Source organism: Bombus terrestris, chromosome 12 (assembly GCF_910591885.1).
Source record: "Bombus terrestris chromosome 12, iyBomTerr1.2, whole genome shotgun sequence".
Lineage (NCBI taxonomy): Eukaryota > Metazoa > Arthropoda > Insecta > Hymenoptera > Apidae > Bombus > Bombus terrestris.
Genome location: NC_063280.1, coordinates 612,791 through 630,060, shown reverse-complemented (window position 1 = coordinate 630,060; position 17,270 = coordinate 612,791). Strand labels below are relative to the sequence as shown.

At 40.5% G+C, this 17,270-nt stretch overlaps 1 protein-coding gene across 4 annotated transcripts in view; it reads right to left on the bottom strand.

Moving 5' to 3' along the window:
• The window catches only part of LOC100643741 (mucin-5AC), a 331,083-nt gene that overhangs the window by 268,546 nt on the left and 45,267 nt on the right, over window positions 1-17,270 (bottom strand). The gene's annotated exons all lie outside the window — the stretch shown is intronic.

The window sequence follows — 17,270 nt, the reverse complement described above, 5'->3', positions numbered from 1 at the left end:
TTCCTTTTTTGTCGATCGATTCGTTCGTCCCATGGAATTACGAACAAAAAGAATGGCAAAAATTATTTGTCATAAAGTTCGTAATTAGGGAAGAGTATGACTTTGAAGAATCAGATATGAAGGCTTTCTACTTGTAAATGAAATATCGTTACTATAAGTCGACACTTCCTCTGTCGCGTGAAACGACAAAATCAAATGTAATCAATACTAATTTATAACATCAGTATATGTTTCGTAATGATTCTATGCGAAAGTAATCGAATTAAAATGATGACTTCCCGCCTTTTTTTCCCTAATCAGAAACTTCTGCTCTCATAAAATCAGAAATTAATAAACGAATATTTAGTCGGATCTGCTTTAATTCTTGCAAATATGAATATAATATAATTGAGGACAATTGATAAATATGATAAAAGATGAATAAACTTAGAAGTATTGACAAGATGAATGACCCACCTTTCTTGATTTACTAGCTAAGTGAATACACCATTTCTACGAAGATAAGAGTAATAGCAACTATTTTTCGCAAGTTTCTCCGACAAAGTGTACACAAGATTTGATTCAGCGGGGTGTTCGTTAGGAGGCAATTTGTGTCGCGAATTGGCACGTGCCCGACCAGTGCACTCCAGCGGAAACCAATGACCCGAGAGCTTATGCCCCTCATTTCCGTCCCTCTTTTCGTCTTTCTGCCATTGGCTTGTCATCGACTGGCAGAAACGAGCGCGGACGGATTACCAACCAGAGTCATCCATTATCCCAACGTGCATTGCTACTCCTCTGTATCCAAAACCCTCTGGCGTTGAACAAAGCGAATCGTCTCCCTTGCAGAGACCCTTGCGTGTCGTTAACGAATCCCAAGAATATCTGCACGACCACTACGCTTCTTACCTTCAGTTACCGAACATTTGCTCAATTTTCTATCGTATTTGTATTCGTCTATTAATGAAACACGATTTTCAACAGACACGTATATTCTAAAGTTTCGTACACTGCCATTCAGAACTAGTAGGACATCTACTGCCTACATATATTTGACAATTAATCTAAATTATCAATGAAACGATTAATCGATCAGAGTTTCGTATTCGTGTAACATTCGTGAGATCTAAAATACACTGTAAAAAATAAAATATAGTACGAACTTGTAAAAACTATAATATTCGGAAGAATTGCAGTAATATAGTGAATTATAATAATTATCGCCTTCAGAGTTTCTTAAATGCTATAGAAAAGTTTGAGGTGTAAGAGAAAGGTGAATTAGTAGTTCTTAATTATTAGTGAATTATTAGTGTTCTATGAACGAAAGGATAGAGGATTTAATCGAAAATATCGAATCATATACTCTATTTATCCATTTTATTTTTAGTACAAAATTTTCTCAAAATGGGCAATTTTTCTTCTACGTTTCATAAAACTCCGTATAGAATAACTTTCGGAGTATTCTTTGGAAGAAGATGAATTTCGAGGGGGAATCGTAAATTGGCGAACGTCAGGAGAAAGCGATCATCCGGCCGAACGTATCTTTCCTTCGGCCACGTTTGCCTTCTCCACGTTGTTCGACTCGCTCCTCTCTCTATTTTGATTTTTTACGCAGCTTTCTAGCGATTCAAATCCAATCGAGTCGCGTTCGTGGAAGAAGAAGCGGCCGTCGAGAATCCGAAGAAGGGAATCCTGCATGAATAATTGATTTCCGGGCCGTGAATGAAGGCGAGGTGGGTCGTGTTTGCGTCGGTTATATAGCCGATCACGGGAAGCTCAACGGAATAAAGCTCGTAATAAATGCGAATGCCTGCGACGGGCAAGAAAGACCCGGTCTTCCAGTTGAAATATCATGCCAAGATCTATTCTAACTGATTTCTACTTGCTCGACGATTAATACATCATGCTACCGACTCTACCTTCTGCGCGTTAGGTTCGAGTAAACGATTAACGAGATCATCAATATTTTCGATAAAATAACCAAGTCTTTTCGTTAACAACTGTATTTTATACCAGAGATTGAAAAAATATAAAAATCGCGTAGGAAATACCTTGATAACTTTACGTCGGATTTTTATATCGCTTGGCGACCAAACAAGGGTATTTTAACACGACTGAAGTTGAAAAGAGAAATCACCCGTTATGTGCAAAAATAGATTAACTTTTTAAAGAATAAAGATATTTATGAGATTAGATCAATCGATATTTATAAAATATGCAAGAATGGGTACAGCATAGGTATGTACATTTAATCGATGAAACGAATGAGAAAACAATTTATGTAATATAGAATTATTTGACAATACGTGGAATTCTAGAACTGCTTTTCTAGCGAAAATAAGAAGAATGATTTATCACATTCCTTCCTATAGCATTCCTACTTAAAAGCATCCAACAAAATGTACCTTTATTTTAATAGATTTCCAATCGTCGGACCATAGCCATTTCGAAAGCGACTCGAGCCAACTCGAATGAACTTTAACGGTCCTCGGCGGAATCACTAACGAACTTTAACTCATTTACCAACGAATTCCCCAATGGAAACAAACTCGCTGCTTCGGCCTATCGCGCGTACATCATACTATCATACCTACACAGGATATGTACGTCATTCAAAATTCAACCTCGCATTTACACCTCATAAACGTCGTAAACGTTAGATATTTACCTCAGATTAACACGATATGTAACTGCAAGCACATTTGCAGCAAAGGGAATTTCGATTTCTCGTTCGTGATACCGCGCTAGCGAAATTGATTCGAGGACATCGGTATCGTTTAAACGGCCATTAAGAAACGATTTCTCGAGGCTCGTCTCGCGAGTATCCGCGCGTGATCGCGATATCATCTCTCGACGAAGGCGTAACGCATAAATCAGACTGTTCAGCCTAATTTCTCCCGGAAGGAACTATCAACGAAGCAGCGTGTTACCGGCTAAAAAATGGCTCGCATTCCGAGGCAGCAGGAGCGAGAGAAGACCGGAGGCACAAGTAAAAGCGACGTGTATAAATGCAAGTAACGAAGGGACACACGAGAAGGGGGACCCTTAAAGGATCGGCCTAAGATTCCCCTCCCGGCTGTTCCAAATGAAATATCGCGGCGAAGCAGACCCAAACTGCCGTGAGGTGGGGGTGGACGGAGATATAGCGAAAGCAGCTCGACTAACCAGAGTGAAAGAAAGATAGAGAAACACGGCATAGGTAAGAGGAGAATACGATGAGAGGGTAAAAGAGAGCCGCAGAGAAACGGAGATCGAGAAAGGTTAATAGGAATTCCAAGCATAGTGTCGGGATAGTTTCAATCGGACAAATTGAGGCAATCCATTTCCCGCCATTGTCGATCGCGTCGCGAAAGTGCACCACGACGATTTCGGATCGACTGCCTGCTAATTATGATTTCATTTCCTCGAATAACGAACGAGTCGACCGCGATCGCGCTTCTTCGCGGCTCGATTTCGTGTCTTCTTTTTCTCCTTCACCTTTCGTTTACATGCGTAACGACGGATGAAAAACGTTCAAAAGATAAACGGTTTGAAAAGGTCATAATTCGAGCCACACAGAAGCCTAGCTGGTTAACTTCTGGGTTTTGATTTCTGAAAAGTTTCATACCAATCGTGTATTGTAATAGCAACATTAATAATATTTCAAAAATTGATGAGTTTAATTTTCGTGCAGATCATTCGATAAGTAGATTTTACAACGAGATTAGCTACCTACTCGAAAAAAATAGAATGTCCGACACTTGTAATATTACAAATATTAATTTAACAGTGTGTGCATTAGACAATTATTCAATTTACAAAATAACGTTAATTCGTGTAGCCTATTCGTGTACGTAAACGATCTCCTCCTTAAATTTGCACAGAAACAGCGATTGTAACAGTACGTTGCACAGTGGTGAAGTAGAAACCATCGTTCCACAGTAGTTATTACATGTTATAGGCATAATAGAAAAATTTCTCGTACGAAAGTTACTAACATTCGCGTACACAACTAGCAAACAGGTTAAACTTTCCTTTATCCACAGTACGTTTCATATATTTTGCTTCCTTCTCTTTATACGAGTATAAACCTCAAATTGATAAAAAAACACCAAGTTCTTTGTCCACCGATTAAAATATAACTCTGATTTAATGATTCGATTAATTACAATATTCCACAGGGACAATACAACGGAAATGTCAATATTTTAACGGAACAAATTAAACAATGGTTCCCGAAAACGTGGGAAAGTTGCATCGAGAGGAATAGAGAGAGAGAGAGAGAGAGAGAGAGAGAGAGAGTTAGGGCAAAAAAATTAATCCTCGCTGAACGATTCAATCGCGTTTTGTTTACCTCGATTCCGGTTGTTCGCCATGTTGTAGTTAACTCTTCGTCCGTGTACAATCGTGTGTTCGTATCTTTCGTTAAATTATACGCAGCTTGGATCCAAATCGCATTAAAGATTTATCCTCCTGTTTCCATCCGTCCTTTTCCGGCTCGATTCGTTTTCCGCGCTTATCTAAAGCTTATCTCGCACAGATAGAAACTTTCGTCGAAACCGATAATCAGTTCATCCTAGATTGTTGCAAATTTCGTCGATTAAAGCGTGAGATTGGCGAACACCGCCGCGCCCAATTTCCGCTCGTAAACTCCGAAAAGAAACTCAAAGGGGAAGGGACAAGCGAACATTTTTCAACCAAAGTATCCAGAGAGGAAATTCGCTACTCGTATTCGATTCGCGATTCGAAATCGTTAACATAACGACGACTCAAGTCGAGTTATGTACAGGCGTTCGATAAGATTGTCGGATAGATTCGCAGAAACTTCCAATCGTTTTAATCGTTCGCTACTGCGAAACGGTTGTTACGTAAATCGTTGGGTGGAACCGATTCGAGACAACTCGATCGTAACGACACTGGATTTATCGGTGCAAACTGCAAACTACGAGAAACAAGGATACCGATCGATTGTTTGGTAGACCAAAATTTGATAAGAAACGTTCGTTTCGAGGTTGATAAGCGACACTTGTAACAGTGTAGATATGAAAGCATCATAGGCTTTATCCGCATGAATATACGACGGTACTTACGTCAATGCCAAATTTACTTGTTGGAAACATAGAATCGATACCTAGCGAAACGGTATCTGGATGAAACGAACTTGAACGGAATGTTGGAACGTTTCTAATTCGATATTTATGTCGTTGTTAACGTATCGCGTTCACGGGATATTAATTTGGTAAAGGGTAATTCTAATTGTATCGATCAAAGATCAATCAAACAATACCGGCAACGGTAACAATGGCAATCAAATTTACCGCGTTTACGTTGTATCCAATCCCGATGAAATGTATATTGCTATTGAGATCTCAATTGTAAAATACGGTTGACTAAATAAATCGCTTTTGCAATCAAAGGATTCGTTACCGTCGATGCAATCGATCCGACACTCTGTTCCGCTACTTCCAAATAAACGGAAGAGGAACGAAAAATACATTTCAATTCTTTTAAATAACGCGCCATATAACAAGAAAAATTGGACGCATCATGTTCTCCCGTTACGAACTTTATTTACAACTAAATTTAAACGATTAAACTTATCCAACAAATGAATTTTAAAAATCCTAACTCTACTTTAAACTAAAACGAAAGAAGCTAGAAAAATGAAAGATATAAAAGGAAAAATAAAAGGAAAACATTGCACGCGACATATAATACGTTTATCTGAAGTCCATATGAAAAAATGGAGGATGTCAGATGTTGGACAGATCGTGACGCGAAGAGCAGTTCATCTAGGAGATCTGTGGAAGGACCAGAGGCCGAACAGGCCGCCTATGGACCCTCCTAGACGAACCTGTTGCTCCTGGCAATTAACAACGGAACGCGAAAAGAAGGAGAGAGTGTAGGAAATAATAAAAGCAGGTCAGCGAGCGCGTTCGTTGCACCGAGCTTTTATGAAATCCCGCCTCCGTCCGTCGTCGGTGTAATAATCGAGATGAATAGGTAGCGTGGAGGACGCCAGTCGCGACGACAAGCGAGTGAAAACGACGAGCACGGAGACAGACAGGTAGACAAGCTAGAGGAAGAAACGATGAAACCGCTACGATCGATGATGGAAGAAAGAGAGAGAAAGGAAAATACGAGGGAGGTGGAAACGTATAAACGGACCGGTGTGGAATTGCGGCACATTGACGGGTGTACCTGAAATTACAAGTCGTTACTCGAGGTTTATGGCGAAAATTAACATCCATTTCGGTAAACTGAACGGAAAAGCCTGACGTTGTGCGGTCGACGAATGCGAAACTACCTTGAGCTGGCAAATTTAAATATGCTCGCAGCCAAAATTTTGTTATTCTGGACGGCAGAGGTAGGGAAAATGCGTGGTTGGAATGGAAGATTGTCGGGTGATGTTGAATAAATACGGCAAGATAAAAGACAGAATAAGTGTATAAATGAAATGTACAAAACGAAACAAAGTTTATAAAATGGAATTATAACTGAGGTACTTGGAAGATACAATGATCGACTCTATAAAGCGAAAAAAAAAGAAAAGTGATAATACAAATGTTGTCTTTTTCAATTTTTATTTCTGTCGTTAATTCAATTGTTATTTGTGTCATCTAGCTGTGATAAATTCGGTTATGAAAGTGGGTCGTTTCTTAAAAATCAAATATCGATTGCAAATTCATGTAATGAAGTTGAGAAGTACATGAAAAATGAGAAAAATCTTTAAAAGAGTAAAGTAATTGGTGGCCCAGAGACAAGCAATTGCTTTCAAGGAAGACCGATTATTGCTTCGGCGAAATTTCCCTCGAATACCTGATAACCAACAAAACGAACAGAATCGTGTCATCATCGTCAACCGCTCGACCAGTAGAGTCCCCGACTGGGGACGCAATAAATCCAAAGTAACGTCCTGGCAGCTAAACTGCGTCGTCATTCTCTGGCCGGTCGTGAATGTGACTAACAACATCCTCTCCCTCGTAGTTCACATACCCCAAGCCTAATCTTGCTTTTTCGACTACGTATGATATCCAATTTTAGACTTGGAACCGTTTGTGCCACATAATGTTTTAAAACGGCTACCTGACCGGGAAAATGTCATGATTCTGACCATTACCCAATTTTTACTTTTGTCTTTATTGAAGTGGTCACCACTCCTACGAAAACTCTACATCTGGTCTTTTTAGTTTTCTCAAGCGCTGAAGCCATCGACAGCATATAGACAAAAGACTAGCATGAAGGCAGACCATAAACAATAGACAGGCGACGTTGGCTTCGGGGTTTTCAGTTATAAAGTAACACTGCTAGTGTGCGGATCTGGACCAGCTTAAATTGTATTCCTACTTATTATTACACTTCTCTATTAAATTAAATATATATATTTTGTACCTTACACTTTATCCACGCGTTTTCTCTCTTTATACATATAATAACTATGTTATTAACAGTCTTTTTAGGTTTCTACGTCCTTAGGGATTCTTAATTAGAAATTCTTAATTAGAATTTTATTTACTTATAAAAATTATTTATGTAAGTAGGGTAAGGTATAATAGAAATCAATAACCTTCGTCATCGTCATAACAGGGTAATTTTATCCGATAAAAATACGTATAATTACTCGGATAGCCAAATATTATACAATGTTAGTTCGCACATTTGTAAACTTTTTCGCGGAACACGTTATACACCACGTCACCAATTTTATTGCGAATTCTAGTCTGATTCTTCGTGCAGTCGTATCTCATTGCACAAGCCTCGAGGAAATTCGGAACCCGATTAATTTACCTTCCTCCGGGCGTGCTTCCGTGTTTCGATTCTGCACAGCCAATTAACTCGACGATAAAAGACGCGTTTACATCCGTATTATACGCCTCCTGCTGTTTCGTTTGCTCGTTTCGAATCAGCGCGATCCTACTTGCAAAGTACTATTTCTCAGTAATATGCCAGGAACGCTGTTTCATTATGCTTCGAATATTACAAAATGAAAATAAATTGGATATAAATACGTCGTATCTAAATGAAAAAGTGGAAAGGATAAACAAGCAGAATGAAACTGTAAATAAACAACCCATAAATACAAACGAACGAACCCAAAGATAACTGAACACGTCTGATCGCGGCATGAAACAATTCATAATTCAAAAATTATATTTTTCTGCAGTGAGTTTCGTTTTCTTATTGCTTCGGATTGAGTCTGAAATACTGTTGTATTTACGCATTTTCTTCCTCTCTAGGTGCTACGTATATTTCTTACCAAAGTATCGTTAACTGAAAATATTTATTTTAATCTCGTTGTTTGCCGTTTTACTCGTCTTCTCAAATATTTCCGTTAAAGCTTTATGCAATATATGAATAGTTATCTTATAATTTCTAAATAAAGGTAGCTTTGTTTCGTAAATTATAGCTAACAGATTGTTCGAAACAAAAGAAAACTTTGTAAAGGAATCGCTACGAAATCTTATCTTACAACAAATATTTGTATCACGTTTGAGATCAACTTACTTAAAAAGGAATTTTCTCCGTAAATTAGAACTACGAAATTATTTCTGATCAACAAAAGCAAACTTTGCGATACCATTATGTGAGTAGGTGTGTAACTACTGTTTACATCGACCTCTAAAATCGACCGCTTTCATCAAATATCACGCATCACTCACGCGCAAGACATACTTACATACCTGGAACGCTTTCGATAGGTTGCAGCGAGTGGAGGGCGCGCGATTATCTCGTATCTCTTTAATAACTCGTCGCGTCACGCTGCCAATCAAGCTTTAACGAGCGAAGCCGAGCTCGTGACACGCGTGAGTCGATAACGCGCGACGAAAAGAAGAGTACGAAACCGCGTGAGCGGAAACGATGAAGAGGGGTAGTGAACGAAAGGAGGAGAGGAACAGAATGGGTGAAAGAGAGGGATTGAATCGAGGAAGCGTGCAAAACCGATGCAGCCAGCCTCGTACACTTTGTTTTAACTCTCTCGACGCCGCGCCGATGTCTGCCTACGTAGCGGCACGTTCGTACATTTCTCTTCCACACGGGCTGAAACACGTACACACACGTGTGCAACGTGTGGCCCTCTAGCAGAGCGGTGCATCTGCGCGTATATACGTGTGCATCACGTCGACCGGCACGTTGCTGGGTATTATCGATCCCCCCGGTATCACAGACATTCCTCGCCCAACTCTATCGCGTACTCGCACCTATCCGCCACTATACGGGCGTCTCTCTTCGCTGTTCGCAAGCTTGTTTTCCTTCCAATCATTTTCCAGTAAGAGTTCCTCTTTTGTGATATGTATACATATACACAATGAAAAACAATTAGAAGATCGTTTTCCGTGTCACGTTAATCTTTATATTTGCTGTTTGTGTTTGTTTATTTTTTTTCGTGATATATGCTTGTTCGATATACATACATCTAGGATAAAATTATATTCTTTTTATCTCGGAAGATAAAACTCAACCTTGGAAAGTCTTGCGCACAAATTCTTTTATGGAACAACGTCAGTCACATACTTCGTTATACTCTGTACATGAATCTATCAAGTAAACAGGACCTTGTCGCTTCTAATTCATTAGCTGGAATCGAGCCACTTGTTTTGAAACATTTTCTTCAAGCAGCGTATGCACACGTGTAGGTACAACGAACGACAGAAAAATCATGTAAGAAGATTGCTAGGGAACGTAGCAAGATCCCACGATGATAACAAGTCACAAAAATGTAATATATGATATTAAACGTCGAGAGCGTTATCTTTATGTCACTCTATATACGTGATCGGAGATTGACAGAGGATGTTTGGAAAGGCAACACAGGTACAAGTATTTGAAAGAAGTCGTACGTCAGAGTAACGCGGAAACGATGCGTGGAATGAGAAATCTTCGAAAGATGAGGGTGGTATTTATGTTCTTTCCTTTGAGAGATGTGTACACCTTCGTGGGTCCGCGTCATTTTCAGTGACGTCACTTCTTATTAAACGGGAATTTTCTCGTTCACGAGCAAATAACAGCTATTTGTAGATATTAAACTTCGGACTAAACGTTCGACTCTTGCCGCGGATAATCTAGCGAACGAGATTAATTGAAAACAAATAGATTCAGACGAAATTCCAAGGAAATCCAACATCTTGCCTTGGAAATTATATCGCAGTCATTTTAGTATCGCATGTAGTTAAAGTTGCGTGTCAATCGTGTTAACATCTCGTGTAGCTAATGAAAACGTTTTGAGAAGTTGAAGAACGCAGAACAGGAATGGCTTCCTGCGATTTCTCTCGTTAATTAGAGAAATAAGAAACTTAGAAACAATCCAAGCTACAACGTTGAACCATATGAATCGAAATATACGCACGTCAAATGTGAAATACGAAATGGGCAAAGACGAATTATTTTTAACTAAATCGGTTGCAACGTGAGTTATAATTGAGATGTAACGATACATTCAATCGTGAATGCTTGGATAAATAAATTATTAAGTTCAAAGTAATGTCAAGCGGTGAAAATAGCTGAGTAAACGGATGAGAAAGGACGAGTTTATCCGTCTTGTCCAATAAGCAGGAAAAACAAGAGTCGAGGACGTAATGTATCTGTTTGAATGAATATATCTATTGCAACGAATAAAAGCAAAGGAAGAGTCTGCCATATATGCATGTGACGCAATTAATAATCCTTGACGTACAAACGGTGAACACGTCATTCGTTGCAAATGAATTAATCGCTAAGACGCTGCCATTCTATCAACCAAGGGAATCATTATCGGGAAGCATCGGAAGCTAAAAGCTGAAAACTGCAGTGCCAGAAGTTGCGTGACGGCTAAGTTTACAGCCGTTCCGTTTCCGCCCACGAGTGAACGCTTTTACGGAGCAAAAGCTGTAAAACGCGACTGAGAGGACGATACCGGGCAGCGAATTTCCCTCGTTCGTCGCGTCATCGTCTTTGAGCAGATCGTATACTATACGTTCGCTGTCTTTGCAGCCACGAAAGGACCCTTTAATGGCACTCACGATCTCTGATGTCTTTCGACCTGGAGCAAAAGCCTTCCTTTCGCCGGAGCACGGAAATTTTCAGCAAAATGGGTCACACGAATGCCGGAGATCCGTTCCGTCCGGTTCTGGTCGCGATTGAAATTTAACTTTCATGTGGTACGGCCGTCTGGACTGGTGAACCGTGACGATAGAAACGTCAATACCGTTCAGGCCGCAGGTAGAATGCATCCCTTCGAGGATAGAGAACTGCCTGAATCATTCTTACGGCGACAAACGCGTCTTTGAATCGTTCGAGCTCGAGATCTCCACCCATCAGACGTTTATCGATCTTCGTCGATCTTCGGATATTTGGGCAATACAACCGTGTATCTTACATAATGTATTACATGGACGTGTTATATACTCCCAAACTGATGATATTCGTATGCTTCCGTCAAGCCTCTGAAATCCCCTGCCCAACCGTTTGAAATACCCTGTGAAAAACGACTTGAAAACAAGCAGATGGGTTTCATAGGTGTGAAATAAAAATTAATTGAAATCGATAGAATATGGAGAAGATGTGAAATAAAGGATGATATAAATTTCTGAAACTCTGTATATACGTATCACAAATTTCGAGGATAATACAGGAGCTCGTGCAGGTTTAGTAGGTAGCTATATAGTTACGGTACTCGTGTATTTTACACGCGTCTCTGACGCGTCGTCACCCTTGAAACCTCGCTCAGGGATACTTACATAAGAAAGCATAACGTATCGGCGAGTCGAATCGTAAAATGGTAAGCAACGCGCGGTCATATAACGCGATAAAGCGTTTCCATAATCCATAGACGGTTACACGGCTGATTATGCGACGCGAGGCGCAATTAATCTCGACCGAGGGACGATGGAACGAAAGGAAAGATGCCACTCGCGCAGATGATATTCTCTGAGCGTGACTCGTCTCAAAGTTCATGGATAAAGATGCTGAAACAGAACGGAGAAAAGACGCGAGTATCGATGACGATCGTCTACTAAATCTAAAAGAAAAGGAAGGGGGGAAAAATATAGAAATATCGTAAAGAGAAAGATCGAAAACAATCGGAGGAGAAACGGAGTCGTTTTTAGAATACGCTAGGACCGAGTATTTTCCCAGAACTTTTCAGCAGCCAGCGAAAATAAACGACAAAGTGGCAGGACGCCGGGCGCGTAAACGTTCGGCATGCGGGATCACGATGCCGTGGTTTATTGATTCATCTCGTCCCACCGACGATGTCGGTTTATCCCGCCGTCGACGTATTTGCGGCCTGGGCATCTCGTGATTCGCATTTTACGGTTTAATCGGTATCCGTTCGAGAACGAAACATACCCAGAAATTCTCTTCCCCCGAACAGAAAACATTCCCGTCTAGGTGACGCTTTTATCGATAGCTCTAAAAAAAAAAGAGAGAAGAAAGAAATGCTTCCAAACGACGGGATGTATATCCCGTTGGTTCCCGTTTGCTCTCCATTTTTCCATTTTCTCTTCGCTTTTTTACGAACGATGAAAAATTTTGCTAGAACGTCAAAGAACGGAAAGATCGCGGGACAAATGACAACTTCGACGATCGATATCCATACGACGTTACGTGCCTTTTTTTGTTCTAGTCCGAACAATTCGCTACACGACGTTACTCGTTCATCTAGAATGGATCTGCAGAGAGAAAATTAAACACTGCGCCGTTTCTCCGGCATCGTCCCGCGAAAGATCACATATTTTATCTCAATTTCACCGAGATCTCCGATATCGGGGAAATTGTTGGCGCAACGGTGGGGCGAAAGCGATCGATACCGGTACCAAGCAGAACCCGAACAACCAGGATAACATCCGTTAGAAACGGGTCAGCGTTTGAGTGGTGCGTCGCTGAGCGACAAAACAACCAAAGTGGATTTACACGCCCACCAGAGGAATGAGCGAGCGCACGATCGTTCACACCAAGTGATAATTTTTCGAGCATCACGGTAAGATCGAAGAGGATGGGATAGAAAGCGTGCTAAAGACGCGGTAGTTTCTCCGTTCATAATCGATCGGAACGAAGGATTCATAAGGAGAAGCCGGTTTTTACTAGCATTCAGACGAAGACTGGCAAGTGTCCAGGGATCTCTCGAACGACGAGGCACTTTAATTTGTTAATGTACGTCTTCATTGGGTATTTCCTGCTCTGGGTATTTCGTGATTCAATTTAATTAGGGTACTGCGGAAGGATCGCTATTTCAGTATTCAGACAGAATGAAAAAAAACGTTCTCTCTCTCTTTCTCTCTCTCTCTCACTCGTCGCCGCTTTTAGCAATTTCTGCCAGAGATTCTGCTCAACCGATTATTTCCCTTCGCTGTTGGCTGACCCGGAACATCTGTGAAAACTCGCTCTCTCTGTAACCTCGTCACGCGTTAAACACCTCTTTGTTGGCGCAGCATACACGTCAGGATCTTTAAACGGTTCCTGGTGAAAATATCGCGGGATACAGAAAACGAGCATGCGATGGAATCTCGCTAAATATTTGAACGTAACCCTGGCATACACGGGCCCAATTCTTGCATATTGCATACCGATCGATACGATTATCTCGTATCCGCGCAGACCGTTCTAACATTTCGCAAACAAATCGTATCTTCTTTTTTACTTCGTAATATATAGAAATCTTTGTTCACAAAAAAAAAAGAAAAATCAATTTCGCGATAATTTGTAATAATAAAAAATATCGATGAGGATTCAAATGGCTTATCATTTTATCATCGTAATCTTTTACAATCGATGGAATGTCAGTGTCGTTGAACTTGCAAAACCGAGTATCAGGATTATCGGCGAAAGAAATCTATCATTTTGAACGACTCTGCCATGTAATCCCATAACGCAATTCCATAAGCAACGGGTGTAATCGCTTTATCGATATCGATGGCCGAGCAACGACGCCGAGACAGGAAATCACAAGTGGGACTCGAAACGATTCCCGGCTGTTGTGAATAATGAAAAGAGCTGTTCGAAATCACGAATGAATTCGAGTTGAACGCTCGCCACGTTCTGTGGGAACGATAACGTTGTTTTAACTCGAGATAAAAATTGAATTCGTGCCTCCGTCATGACGAGGGACGGGTCTGCGTAATTCCGCGAAACCGAAGTTTAATTTCTGGCCGAGATATTTGAACACGAGGGAATTTCGTGGCCCAGTGCGCGACGATATAAAATAATTAATCAACGATACCGGGTCGCACGCTGCCGCGAATACTACTCTCTTCGCCTTTCCTGGCGGCGCATTAAAATTTCAACCGATCGATTTTCACCGATAAATTAACCGCGAACGTACGAAGCCCACTGCTCCCATCCAGTAATTCTGTTTTCGGTAATCACCCGTACATCAATATCATACAATATCGATACAAACACAATTAACCGCTTTGTTGCAATCCATATTTCATATTCCATATTCCATATTCCATTCGTTAGATATTTATTCCAGCAACGAAGCTAACTACGATTAACTGGAGTACGAAACCAAAAATTAAATTCATTTGATGTCGCTAATTAATACTAATAAGCTGATATTAACAAAGAATCAAATTAAGGAGATAAATCCAAGAATTGAGGTAAAGGAATTTGACATTACATGTTCAGAACGTCGACTAAAAACAGAGTTCGAGTAGTTTCAAGTCCCCGACGTTTATGACGAAGCGTATCATTCTCCTAGTTTACGTAGCTAAATAGTAATTCCGAATTAGACACTTAATTACCCTTGATGAACGAATGTTATGTTAAAACACGTCGTGAGACGCACGAATCCGTGTCCGAGGGTACAAATTAATCCGTGCAATGTCGGCCTTGATGAATCACGATCGTGTGCACGCTACGCGAAATTCGTAACGTCACGGCTGCATGATGCAACGGTAAAAATAACTATAAATCGACGATCCACCGAGAAACGACTGTATTGCGTTCGAAGCGCCACGAACAATACTAACATCGCCGTATTCAACTTCTATACTTAATATTAGGATATCCAAAAGTTTCTTTCGTTTCATAAGGTGATAATAGATGAGCAACAATTTCTATTTTATGTTATTTTATTGAATTAGGTATGATCTATCTCGTTATATTTCTATTATTATGTTCGTGCATAATTCAATAAACTAATATAAAACAGAAAACATTGTACATCTGTTATTTCCTTATAAAACGAAAGAAACTTTTCGGACAATCTAATACATTTCCAAATACTTTGCACGTTCCTACGGGACCAGTTACCCGATTATGCCAAAAACCTGTTTCAATTTTTCACCACTCCATTTTATTCTTTGCTATTCATTGCGATAGACGATAAATTTTGAAGAGAAAGTTGTCTCGGCGACGACGAAAAGAGCCTCTTCGTTGACGCGACGAATTTTCCAAGTGAAAATTACAAGATAAAAGCAAGAGAAGTACACTCGTATTGATTTAGTTATTTTAATGCCAGTTTATGATTAAACAGGCGTATTTTAAATATGACATCATTACAAATGGAAACAATAACAATCGATAAGCGGAGTTTTGTAGTTGAAAAGATATAATTATTAAGATATGCAATATTTTAAGAGTTCGTCGTTTTCCTTGTAAATCCGCCAATTAATACAATTCGATTATTAAATACCACTACGCTTCTATGTATCCAGAACAGGTCCACTCGTTCCTATGATGTAATTACAACACGCTAATTAAACCATGAACGTCTCCCAATTATAATATCTCCATACTCCGGCAGGAAATTCGTCGAAAATTTATTGGACCTACCCTTCATACGCTCCGAGAATCGATACACGTATAATAAACGCTTTAGCACTTTTAGTGGGTCGCGGTCGCGATCTTTTAACAAAGTCATCGTGTCGACTGCATTAACCAGTCTGTCATCAAAGTTACGAGCACCGACCATTATCGTGTAGGCCGCACTCCGCTACTTTTGATGGCATTAGCGCTACTGTTTGCTGGTAAATGGTTTTCCTTGAATTCCATGAAAGCTCGTTAAACAATCGGAAGAAGAGAAACGAAGAGACACGCACAGAGTACGAGAAGTAGACGCGAAACAGGGGGACACTGCAACGCAGACAGGCTGCAAAGAGAAGAGAAAGGTTACCTATAGGAGAGAACGACGCATCTCTCTAATGCGTTTAGCAACGAGTCGTCGACGCTAGCGTCGTTGGTGACGCCGGTGCGAAGTGTGTCCTTGCTTTCTAATTGTCGTATAATTACGGTATGCACGCAACCAGGGAGCCTGTTCATCGTCGTCCGTGAGGTACTCAGTGGTCGGTCTATATTTATCCACTGTTTGAACGTAGCCAGAGCCGCGTTCTCGCTCGCTGGGCTCGTCTGTCCAACCGACGCGAACAGCCGAGGAAAAACAGCCGCTATGGAAAAATGAGGAAGAAGGAAATTGCGTAAGAGCAGCCGTTAACAGCCCGACGACTTTTGGACCTTAACACGCGCGAGCACCAACTGCTCGTCGTTATTTCGGCGACTGGTTACAGCAAGAACGTTCCCCTTTATTCTCAGAGTCTGGTTCTCTCGAGAAAGAACGTGTACCATCGCGGTTTCCCCAAGAATTTTTCTACGGCCCGAACTACTCGAATACGTTTTATCGAGCACGATGCATTGGAATTTCACCGTGTTCCGCGAATCGGCAGTTGAAATCGCGTTCCGAGGGGAACCTTGGAAATTTTATGGCTCAACGAACTCCTCGTAACGTTCGTAAGCTGGGACTCTTTGAGAAACCGTGTATCATTCACGACGCTGTCTACCAAGATACAAACATGTTACATAGTATGTAGCATATTATAGGTTTGATTGTAGAACATCAAAAAGGTGAAGAAGGCTCGTGTACAAAAATCGTCATTTCAGGATTGTTATAGAGGATTTCGTTTTACGCTAGAAATATACTGGTATCAATAAACCAGTTGACGAATCCTTTCTCCTATCTTATTCATATTTCGTGTGTTTTGCTGCCAGATTCGCAAACCTCTACAAAATGATATCGCTTATGGAGATAGAAATTAATGCTATAAATATCCCATATGTGTTTTATGACAGCCTGTATACTGTATTATCGTCATCGTCGGTGTACGACGTATCATTTTTGCAGTGCAAGATTTAAGGAGATATATGTGTTTCTATGTAACGGTCCTGCAGGTGACTATGCCAATGGGTGTCCCTCTTTAACGTTCTGATTTATGATCACGCAGATTGGCGTTACTGAAGTAGCAACATAGAAAAACACTCGAATGAATTAAGATAATGTTTGATTCTTCAGCGTAATGCTAAGTTGAATATGAATATGGATCGTACGTGTGAGACAGTAT